This window comes from Podarcis gaigeae, assembly GCF_964106915.1.
Source record: "Podarcis gaigeae genome assembly, chromosome: 1".
Classification (NCBI taxonomy): Eukaryota; Metazoa; Chordata; class Lepidosauria; order Squamata; family Lacertidae; genus Podarcis; species Podarcis gaigeae.
The window spans coordinates 33885857-33898816 of NC_139678.1; positions in this window are offsets into that span (position 1 = coordinate 33885857).

Genomic DNA, 12960 nt, shown 5'->3' on the forward strand with positions numbered 1-12960 from the left:
CTCTTTCACCTCCAAACTTTTCAAGACTCTGCCGCTCCGGTGCCAATATGAGCCTTGAAAAGTAGACAGAGCTGAAAGAGGAAGTGGAAAGGAGCCCCTCACCCTCTCATGATGAAAGGGGGAGTGAGGGGGCTCAAAGTCTTCAGGACCACCAAGGAAGGTCCTCAAGGGAACCATCACCCAAAGTTTGGTAGAAAGTACCAACTGAAAATGCTACAAAAGTCAGCAACGCTGACAGCATAACTATATGCAGGCTTACTTGGAAGAAAATTATATTTTGTTCAATAGCCTTGCACCCTCATTTGTTTAGGTTCACAGCCTTAAATATTCAAAACAATGTGATAAAAGGAAGAAAAAAGAAGAAGTATAAAGCTCAAAATGGACACAGGAGTAGGATGAAAATTTGCTTCTCGCCGCCTGTTTTCAATGTAGGCCCATCTAATTGTGGCAGGTTACAGACTGTGGCTAAGGACGCGAGAGGCGCTGTGGTCTAAACCCTGTTCCTCGGTCCCTGCTCCTGCCCACCTAGCAGTTCGAAAGCACGTCAAAGTGCAAGTAGACAAATAGGTACCACTCCCGCAGGAAGGTAAACGACGTTTCCGTGCACTGCTCTGGTTTCGCCAGAAGTGGCTTAGCCATGCTGGCCACATGACCCAGAAAAACTGTCTGCGGACAAACGCCGGCTCCCTCAGCCAGTAAAGTGAGATGAGTGCCACAACCCCAGAGTCATTCGCGACTGGACTTAACTGTCAGGGGCCCTCTACCTTTACAGACTGTGACTATGCTTCAGAGTGGAACAGAAATGAACCCATATGTTTGGAAAGATGCTCAGAGAATGTGTTGATTGATGTGGTTTTGTTTAATAATCATAGACAACTCTATAGGAAAGCCACACGATATATGGAGAATGGGCAGGAAAAACATCAACATGGTAAGTCCTCAGTTGCTCTCTGCATTTCTTCTGAAGCATCTTACATGGTTTGAGACAGGGTGCCATGCTGAAGTCATCATTAATTATAATTCATATTATGATTAAGCATCATTGCTTCCAGTTCAGCACATTGAGTTGTATCACATCTCAGCCCCATCCTATCCAGAGTCACAATCGATGGGCCTAACTCTGCCAAAATAAAGCTGCATGGCTACAGTCCTATGGATGCTTCTTTTGGAATAAGTCTCATTGAATTCAGCTGGACTTACTTATGTGTAGACATGTTGCTCAAGGTTCCTCAGACAACATTGATTATGATATTATCAGTATTCCAGCTCTGCTACAATCAAACAACCCTGTGGTTCATACAAAAGCTGTCCTGGAATAAATAACAAAGGCAACGAAGTTTTGGGGTGTCTTTGTTAATTTTAAAACATAGTGAGTCACCAGCATCCTGTTAAAAATGCTTTGTATGCATTCTTCTGGTGAGAGAGAGGGGAAGGAATAAAAGCCACAGTTATCAGAAATCTGTCCCTTATTCTGTAACGTGGGAATGTGTTTCTGCTTATTTCTGCCTCTTCTCCTTCGCTCTCCCGCCCCACCCCGATTCATTTTATGTTCTAAATCCCATCAGAAGGTTAATTGTGTTAACAGGAGTTACTGCCACAGGGGAAAGATGTGATTGAATGCTGAGTGCAGTTTTAGTTGATAACCTCAGAGTGACTGAAAGGGCACAAAAAGGGGGCCGATCTACTCTGAAGGGGCTGTCAGTCACTCAGGAAAAATGCGGCTGCTGGAGAAATGGCCTTATCTCCCAGGACACAAGGAAGAAAAGCTATCAAAATAATCTCAAGCCTGCACTCCTTCTAGCTTGTATGTCTCTGTCTGCAGGCCTGGCAGCTGAGCTACAGATATGACAAACTGGGCTTTTCATCGGGTGTGAATCATAAACAAACAAGCACAAGGCTCGGTATATTCTTGGGCACAGTTTAAATGGCACGAAAACGTGCAATTCATCAGAAGGGCTAATGCGCAATGGTAAATAACGGGATTTTATTACACCAGTGAAAGAAAGAAAGAAAGAAAGAAAGAAAGAAAGAAAGAAAGAAAGAAAGAAAGAAAGAAAGAAAGAAAGAAAGAACACAGCAACAATGGCCCAGTCCAGTGAGAAAATTATGTACACGAAATTCTCTACATGGAAATGGGTAAAACCAGTAACTCAGTTTGGAGGGGGGCCTCACACACAGAGCTGTAGCCAATACTAGTCCCACTTAATTTTAATGGGTCTACTCTAAGTAAAATATTGCTATATGTTGGATAACCCACACAGCTGAAACTACGCTTACATACCTTCCAATGTTTCTCCGATGAAAATAGGATGTCCTAAGGAAAAGCGGGACATTCCGGGATCAAATCAGAAACCTGGGTGGCTTCCGAAAATCTGGCACTGTCCCTGGAAAATAGGGACACTTGGGGGGGGGGGTCTGAGCGTATTTCCCTTCTTCAACAGGCAATCAGTCTGTGTGCAGGAGCCTGTGGGCTTTTCAGGCAAGAAGCTGTACCCAACAACCACTTACAATTTAATAGTTATGGCATGATCAATTTACCGTATTTTTTGCTCTATAACACGCACCAGACCATAACATGCACGTAGTTTTTCGAGGAGGAAAACAAGAAAAAAATATTCTAAATGAAATAGTGGATATATGATTTTTGTGGTTCATGCTGTGGCCACAGACATGTGATCTGACAGTGAGTTTGGAGTAGCCCAATGCAAAAATCCTGAGGATCCATGTGGATCCATGCTTTGTAACCACGGAGGAGGGAAGGAAGGGGAACCATGGATCCTCTGCTCACAACTGCAGCAGATCCCCCACCATCCGTAGGCATTCACTCCATAACACGCACAGACATTTCCCCTTACTTTCTAGGAGGAAAAAAGTGAGTGTTATGGTGCAAAAAATACGGTATGTATTATATATCGCCCCCATCAGCTAAGGAGCTCAAGAGTAGCATGCATTGTTCTTTTCTACTTATTTTGTCAGCAGACAGTTTTTCTGGGTCATGTGGCCAGCATGACTAAGCTGCTTCTGGTGAACCAGAGCAGCACACTTTGATGTGCTTTCAAACTGCTAGGTTGGCAGGAGCAGGGACCGAGCAATGGGAGCTCACCCCGTCACAGGGATTTGAACCACCGACCTTCTGATTAGCAAGTCCTAGGCTCTGTGGTTTAACCCATAGCACCACCTGCGTCCCTGTTTTTTTATTTTTGTTGCAGATATTTCAACAATCCTAAAGTTTGAGAGTCAGTAGCACAGCTGTTATAAAGGTGTGGTAATCTGTCATGGAACAACCCCGTTGAAGAAGATAACAGTGGTTCCCCAGACCTCATTGCGGGCTGTGATGGTGCCCCCATGACAGTTCAAGTGTGAAGGCCCCCAAGATGTAGGTCTGCTGCTGGTTGACCCAAGGCCACCCAGAGAGCTTTGTGGCTAAGCAGGAATTTGAAGAAGTCTCCCTCTCTGGTTCTGGACCAGAATACTAGCCACTATAGCACATTGCTTGTTGGGACAAATTGTCTTCTCCAGAATAAATATCTAAAAATCACAGGCTTAGTTCACACAGAGAGGATGAGGTAGTAAAATTACATGACATTAGACAGCAAGGGTGCATCACAAGACAGAATCCTCCTCTGTGTAATAAGCAGTCCCTGCACATAGAAAAAAATAGATTTTGGAGGAAATGCCCTGTTGAAAGCAATGATTCTTCAACATCAACTTCGTTGGACTTGTTATGTTGTCTGGATGCCTGATTACTATCTTCCAAAGCAACTACAAAAAAAAGAGGTTTAAAGGTGCTTTCAAGGCAAATCTATATTTAAAAAAGTAACATAAGCATTGATAACTGGGAAACACTTCTTGCAAGCACTCCAATTGGAGAAAAGCTTTTACCAAAGGTGTCATGGACTTTGAAGAAGCACAGACTCAGGGCGAAAAGGAGAAATGAGCTAAAAGGGTTTGGCTAACCCTCACATTGATCTACTCCCACCCAGAAACCTATGTCCCCACTATGGAAGGACATGTGGATCCAGAATTAGCCTCCACAATCACTTACAGACTCACTGTTAATACCATGTTCATGGAAGACAATCTGATCAGCTACAAATGATTGCTAAAGAATAAGTTAGATTTGTATGGAGATAAAGCTTTAGGGATTGAATCAAGTGTCTGTTCATGGCGTCCTGTTTATTTCTCTCTCTCCTACCCTCAATTTTAAAAAATATATCCTGCCTTTTCTTAGTTCAAAGCAGCTCACAAACTCATTTGCCTTCCTTCTGCCATGCTGATACAATAATAGTGTCCTGAAATTGTCTCTCAAGTATGTATGCTAATCTTTAACATACTGTTTCCCTTAGATATTAGATATTCCTCTAACAAACCAAACCCAAATACCTTATTCTGCTACATCCTAATAGAGCTCGACTGTTCCCTCCTGCACCCGTTCTGAGGTGAAAAGGTTCTGCAGTGATGAAACTAACAACACAACTTGAACAAAACAACCAAAAATGCTTATTGACTTGATAGCAGGGAAAGCCAGTTTGAAGTATTTGATTCCTGACACCAGTTAAGCAAGTATGTGCAAAGTGTAAAACCTGCACTTGTTGATTTCTGACATAAAGATCAATGAAACTGTTCATAACCTTCATCTCTTTGGTTTAACTCTCCATAGTAGATCAAAAGAGAGTAATTAGATTTCTGCCTGACTAGCGGGGGTAGAAAGCTGTTTCATTTTGGATCAAAAACCTTCCCAGTAGATTACACCTCCTAACCGTTGCTTATCAACACTTAACAATTGCTTCTGTATTTGACTTTGACAGAACTACCAGAATGCTACAATCTAATTTCCAGAGAAAGATGATGAAAGGCTTTCAAAGTTTTAGTTTTGTTCCTGATTTCAGTATGTATTCTCCGTTGTGCTACACATTTTGGCTATCCAGATTTCTGGGTCATCCAATCTTACTAATCACCTCAATAATTAAAATAAAGCAGGAGAAGCCTTCATTTAATGGACAAGACAATCTTTAGCTTTAGATTTAATGCACCTGTCTCACCCTGTAAATAAATATGTCTCTGTTTTCATGCTCCAAATGAGACTAAGGCTATGTACATGCTATACCTTTAAAGCTTATTCAAAACACATTCTTTCCCTCAAAGGATTCTGGGCACTGTAATTTACCCCTCACAGAGTTTCAATTCCCAGCAACCCTTAACAAACCACATTGCCCAGAATTCTTTGAAGGAAAGAATGTGCTTTAAAAATACAATGTGCACACAGCCTCATGGGCGTAGCCAGGCTTCATGTTGTGGGAGGGGGCAGAACCTCAGTTAGTTAAGTATTTTTATTGATTTACTTTCTCTAGAGGGGGGAGCCCCCCCCCCACCGGCTATGCTCATGCACAGCCTAACACTCTTCCATAGATTTTCATCTGGGAACTTCTTTAATATCACAAACGTTTTGCTGCCTGCCACTGAAGGCAACTGTTTTAGCTGCCGTCTTTATGCAGCTAAATCAGGTACAGTGGTACCTTGGGTTACAGATGCTTCAGGTTACAGACTCCGCTAACCCAGAAATAGTACCTCGGGTTAAGAACTTTACCTCAGGAAATCGTGCAGCGGCAGCGCAGTGGCAGCAGGAGGCCCCATTAGCTAAAGCAGTACGTCAGGTTAAGAACAGTTTCAGGTTAAGAACAGACCTCTAGAACGAATTAAGTTCTTAACCCGAGGTACCACTGTAATATTCAGGGGGGGGGGGACAAGGTAAGCTGAGGTTTTAAATAGCCCCTATTGGTAATGTTCTAGTTTAGCATTGCTGTTGCCAGTAGATGAGCGTTATTAATATCTGCTTTAAGCAAAATATCACTCCGGAATGGAAGCAGCTTGGAAACATCGAGAGAGCACGAAAAAGCAAACAACATATAGCACTGGCAATGCGCTAGATGGGAAGTAATCAGCTGGAAAATATGTGACAACTTAACATCAGTGATGGACAAATGCGGTGTATTCATGTGTGGAGGCCGAGGGAAGCGGCTCAGTGAATTCCAGGCCACAAAAGCAAGCTTTGGAGACAGATTCCCATCATGCACACCATCTGGCAGCTCCCATTATAACCTGTGGGAGTGCCATATACTATTCTTTGGGTGAACATTGTTTAATTCTTTTACAATACTCAATTCATATTTAATTATAGACATATGAAGGTATCTGGTGTTTAGATAGGGTTAGATATTAAGCTCCCAACAAGATCAGGGGGCGACAGGAATAACCACTGCCAACAGAGAGTGTAGTTTAAAATAATTGTTATAGCATGGATTTCATACATTCAGCTATTCTTTTAATGTATATTTCATTATCAGAAAATCAAGCTCACTCACATGTACTTAGTAATAATAATTTATTATTTGTACCCCGCCCATCTAGCTGGGCTTCCCCAGCCACTCTGGGCGGCTTCCAATGAAGATTAAAAATACATTAAAACTACTGTATTATAAACAGGGGATAATAATCCCACATGGATAATTTTTGCATTTTTTATCATGGGATAAATCTGAAAATCATCTTTAAATGTGTGGCATTTGTTCAATTACAGCTCAAATTTTAGCTCAGCTCCCAATTTGTGAAAGACTCAGTTTTATCAGAATGAATTAACTCAACTTCATAAAACAATAGTTAGGTATTGTAACCAACGAAGGCTCTTCCACTAAGGATACTGAACTGCAGCTGCCCCACCGGAAATGTCAAGCAATTTAAAAAAAAAAAAAAAACCTGAGCTGTCCCCCCCCCCAAAAAATCTTAAAGCCACACACTCTTTCCTGTCCCACATGCATTTTATACTTCCATGAATGCTTGTGGAGGCATTTCTGTTAATCTGTTCCAAGGCCAATTAGCAATCAGCATATTTCAGAAAATCCTAATCCAAAGGTATACCTATGGCAAAAATATCTGGGCAAAAAGCAGGTGGCTGACATTTGAATACTCAGAAAAATGCCTGCTTTTCAGCCTCCACTTGACAGCCCCCCTCTGTTGTTATGAGAGCTATTCAGCAGCCACTATATCAAATTAGGGAGGATTGCTTGAAGAACAGCCCTGCACCATGTCACAGCCCATCAGAATGATACATCTGTTCTGAGCATGCTCAGAGCTTCCTTGAAAGCCAGATTTCCTCATAGTAACCACAGAAGCAACAGTGAGTGTGTCCTACTTTGATGAGCTTTTTTAAAATAGTCTGTTTAGTGTCCTTGCATAAGCGAACAACAGTGGACACCTGTGTCTTAGAATCATACAATTATAGAACTGTGGAGTTGGAAGGGGTTTGTCTATAATAAATACCTATTATTCCCCTGAGATATTCCCATTTTATAGATGGAAATGCTGAGGATAAAAGGTTATGACTCAGCAGGAATTTGAACTCCTCTCCAATGTTTTGCTCTTTTCTTGGTGGCTCAGGCTACTTCATATCACTGAAATATTAGTCTTCATTACATTTTTTTAAAATTGTGAAATACCTGTGTTTTGCATCATCAGTCACAATATAGTGGATTAAAAAAGGCTTGTTGTTAAAAGAGAAACATATAATAAAACCTGAAAATCATAGCAGTTAGAAATAGAGTGTTTCTTCTTAAGGAAATGTTGAAAAAGGCCAGAAATCAACTTCCATATGAACACAAATATATATTTGCACAACTGACCACATGTTCACAGTTCATTCTGTCTGTTGCACATACAAAATGCTCTAGCTATCAGATTTAACACCTATATCTCAGTCTATAACCTCCTTTACTTGGGGGAAAGTCCCATTGATTGGGACTAAGATGCTTCTAATTGTGCTCAAGATTACAGCCCTAAATAAAAGATTCCAAAACTTTTGCACATGGTTTGGTGCATCTGTGATACTTACATTAAAAAAAGTAACAATATTTATGTTTTGAGGCATTCCCGCACCAATTAAGGTTTCTTTAAACAAACAAAAGCCACTGTCCTGTTATGCCATTCCCACTTCTCTGTATCATATCTTTCATTTTTTTCAGCAAATGTATGTTTATTCTGTTCTTGTGCTTTTTTTAAACAGTACATCAGTTGGAGGGATCGAATCGTAACTGCACATAGTGTTGATTTGCCACATATTTGGATTTACTGCATATTCGATCCTTCACCCTTTTTCTGGTTTTACACTAGACTCCACAGTGTGTTTTAATCTGTTTGTCTATAGTATTGGCTTTCTCAGATCAATATTGCAAATCTAATCTGTAGCATTCAACCAGTTCCTCTCCATGCAGCTCAAAACTATCCAGCATTACAAATTGTGATTTGCAACATTTTTCTCATTGAAACTTTGTGAAGAAGAAGAAAACACAAGTGCCTAAATAAAAGTCTCCACGTTAAGGCGTAGGGCAGATTACATCAAGGGTCAGTCTCTAGGCTGAACTCCTCTGCCGTGGACAAATTTGTAATATTACTCTCTCCCCCCCCCCCCCATGGCTTTGTGGCAAACTTTTATGGGCCTTATAATAAGTAACTTCATTCATTTGCATGATATCACATGATATTTTCTTAGAACCAGGGAACATTGGTCCCTTTTGGAAACTTAGGACAAGACCCAGTTCAAGTTTAGCAGTCTGAAGTCCCATTAGCTTCAAACTGAAGAATTAAGCAAATGCTTCTGGCTGCAGCCTCATGCACACCTACCTGGGAATAAGTCCCATTGAATTTAATAGGACTTAACTGGGGTAGGTAAATCAGTAGACTCTTAATCTCAGGGCTGTGGGTTTGAGCACCACGTTGAGCAAAAGATTCCTGCATTGCAGGGGGTTGGGCTAGATGACCCTCATGTTTCCTTCCAAATCTGCAATTCTATGAGTCTATGACTTGCTTCTGAGTAGGCATGTTCAAGACTGCACTGCACAGCTCTCCCATTGAAGCCAACGGGACTTTAAAGTGCTTAACTTTGGCTGGATTTTGCCCTTAATGCCCAAATAGTGTGATTAAATAAGAAATAAGGCAAATGTCACACGGTGTTATCTGTGGCTCTTGCTAATGCTCTCTGTTCTATTTCACATTGCCGGGCTATTTATTTTAATCATATGTGATTTCCCCCTTTTTCTTTTCTCATCTCTGCACAAGAGGCACCTTTCTGCCTTTGTGAAAGTCACACCAGTCAATGTGCTTCTTTGACACGTAAGGGGCTGAAACACAACAGACTTATGCAATTGCGCTCCGTTCTATAGCCTTCCTTTCTTTTGCTTCCATGCTCTTATTTTTTATATATAGAGAGAGTGTGATTATGAAAAAGATACACCGAGATCTGCATTTGTCTCTGTCCCAGTCACACGGGCAAAGGAATTGCACACAAGCTATTTCCAGGCAGGCAATGTTCTTAGACCTTTCTCTATAGATGCCAATTAGAAGATTAGCATCTTTCCTCTCCAGCCCCTCCTTTTCTATTAAATAGTCACACAAAAGCCGAGCTGACAAATTGCTCTCTCCATGGTGTTGCACGAAGACAGACAATAGATGATCATCATTTACTATACTCAAATCCTATTAATCAGAGATTAATGAGAACATGTCTAGTGGGGGAGAAATTACCAGAATGTGGGGATATTGGCTTGTTACTCATGTAACATCTGCTCTGCCTTTACCTTTAGTGTCATGTCATCTTTTATCATACTGAAATAATGTTTGGTCCAGAAACATAATTAAGATAATGGGGACCTCCCTTTAACAATCACCTGGCTTCAGGGAAATGTATACTTCTGGGACACTTAAAGGTTTTTGTGTGAGGTTTTTTTATATATAAAAAAGCCATACCTGTATTTTTAGCAAATGTCATTATTTTTCTTAGCAAAAAGAAAAACCAACAATTGTTGCCATTTTTCAGTTTTAGTATTGTTTAAATCTGATATGAAAATGATGAGTGATTTTGGAGGGTCCGCTCCATGGGCGGTGAACTATGAACCATAAACTTCAAACAAATACGTTGAAGAATATGCTTTTCATCATGAAATATTGGGAGTTCGTTCTTAGATTTAACAAGGTATTATGATTTTTAAATATTAAAAAAGTGTCTGATACATCCTTTTTGTTTCAGGAAATTTCTTTTTTATTGCTAGTGTTTTTTAAAAGGTGGTGTTCAGCGAGGTCTTTCCTTGCATATACTGATTATTTGACATTCAGTAATTTGTCACTTTTTCCCCTTTGAAGTGCTATGTGGTTATTATTTTCCCTTCGTGAATACACAGCTTGGAAGCCAAAACTTGTTGCAGGAGAGCTAGGAAAATACAGCATGCCTATCCCTCCAATAGGACAGTCGCGTTTTCCTACAAGAAGATTGGGAGTGAGTGGGGCAAATAACATACGAAGTAACCCTAAACCCCCTGTTTGCCTTTAAGACCTGAAACTTGACAATTTGGTCTTAAGTAATTAGTATTCTTTTTGAAACCTCCTAATGCTTTTATCCCTCAGTATGACGGAAGCCATTGCCAGGATAAACAATAAAGCAATTACATCTGTAATCAGCCAATCAGTAAGGAGGGATTGCAATCTATACGTTTTATGTGCTTTAAACGTACTAATTGGCCCGGCTTCCTAATGGCCCGGGTAGATGCTTGTCTCCGTCGGAGGGCTGAGATGATTAGCGCGCCGCGTATACACGGTTGCCTTCTTGGATTAGCCGTGATCTAAGGTTTTGTGATTAAGCCGTGATTCAGCACCACAGGGACGTGAACAGCTCCCGCAACCCCGCGCTGCCAGGCGGGCGGGGGGAAAGGGGATTGCAGAGAGCTTCTTAATTAATTTTTAATTATTGCTAATTAGAAGTACTCTGCTTTTTTAACATCCTGATGGGGAGAAACAAGAGCGGATCCTGCTTCTGCTGCTTCTTTAGCATTATTCCGTTAATTAGTTTCCCAATGAGGGCTTTACCGGGGCAAGGTCAGGCTCTGGCAGGTCTCAGGAATTAGCGTTGCACCGAAATGAAGAAAACCTCACATCGGGGTGAAGCGGGAGGCTAAGCCCGGGAAGCAGTTTATTTGGCTTTGCTGGCCTGTTTGAAAACAGGACCTAATTAATGGCATGCAGCTTCGGTAATATAATACAGGTGGTAATAATAATAATAATAATAATAATAATAATAATAATAATAATAATATACAATAACATAATAAAACCTTAAAAAGCTTCCCTATACAGGGCTGCCTTTAGATAGATAGATAGATAGATAGATAGATAGATAGATAGATAGATAGATAGATAGATAGATAGATGCTCGAGGTTCATTAGGAGACTTGTAGTGAATTGTAGAATTGGGAGGGACCACAGGGGTAATCTAGTCCAACCCCCTGCAATGTAGGGATCTTTTGCCCAACCTGGGGCTCAAACCCCACCACCCTGAAATTAAGAGTCTCATGCTCTACCGACTGAGCTATCCCAGCAGACCCAAGGGTTCAGGAGTAGAGCATCTGCTTTCTATGGCCCCAGAGTCAATCCCTGGATAGACACTGTCAGGCAGTTTATACAAGATTCAGCTACATAAACTAATGGTCTGACTCAGAAAAAGGCTGTGTGTTCCTACACTGTTAGAGCGTGGTGCTGATAATGCTGAGGTTGCAGGTTCAATCCCTGCACAGCTACATATTCCTGCATTGCAGAGGGTTGGACTTGATGATTCTCAGGATCCCTTCCAACTCAACAATTCTATGATTCTACGGTTGTGAAATCTGAAAAGCTCTTGATTTAAAATCTAGGGTGATGCCAGAAAGGAGCCTTGGGAACCATACAAAGGGCATCCTCTATTACTGAGCCATAGCCACCTCATTAAGCTACAGCAAGGTAGTGTCACACAGAGGGGTCAACCCACCAAGGGCTGCTACTGCAGCATCTTCATTCACTTGGAGTGGTAGTGCTTGATGTGCCATTATTTCAGTACAGTTTTTCAAAGGACCACCAGAAGCCGATTGTTCCTGTAGTAGGGCAACAGACCTGTACAGACACACATGCAGCCACATGTATGATGTCACGTATGGCCCACTTATGTAAAGTGATATCTCAGTTGCCCATCTTCCTTTAACCTTTTATCCGACGATGGAGCGAATCGGGCAAATATATATCCCCACATTGTGCATTCCATTGGGAACATGAATGCTGCTTTGTTGCTGCGGTGTGTATGCAGTCTTCATTTCTTTGTAAGATTACTTACTCTCTCTTCACCGTAAAGTCCCAGAGCTGGCTACAACAATATAATATGCCATTCTAAAAACAGATAAAAGCATTCCAAATGGAGCAGAGTGGTATTAAATACTCAACAGGAGAGGTGGGTCCCACAAAACAAAATACTGCCAAAAGGTCAGGGTAAAGAGGGACACATCTTCAGCGTACCATGAAATCTGTACAGCGAAGATGCTTGATGCATTTAGGGGCTGCCACAGAGGAAGCCCTCTCCCAGGGCCACAATTCCCTGCACTTTGAAGCGTGTAGGAATTACCAAGAGAGCTGGCAGCTCTGCCAGTCTTAGCACACAAGATTAGTAGGGGCCATTTAGGGCTTCAGACATTAATGTGAGCAACTTCAGTTGGGTCTAGAAACAAAGAGGCATTTTTTAATAAAAAAAATATAAAAGGTAAAGGTCCAGTCGCGGCCGACTCTGGGGTTGCGGCGCTCATCGCGCTTTATTGGCCGAAGGAGCCGGCGTACAGCTTCCAGGTCATGTGGCCAGCAGGACTAAGCCGCTTCTGGTGAACCAGAGCAGCACACGGAAACGCCGTTTACCTTCCTGCCGGAGTGGTACCTCTTTACCTACTTGCACTTTGACGTGCTTTCAAACTGCTAGGTTGGCAGGAGCAGGGACCGAGCAACGGGAGCTCACCCCGTTGCAGGGATTCGAACCACCGACCTTCTGATCAGCAAGTCCTAGGCTCTGTGGTTTAACCCACAGCGCCACCCACGTCCCTTTAAAATAATATATATATATATATATAT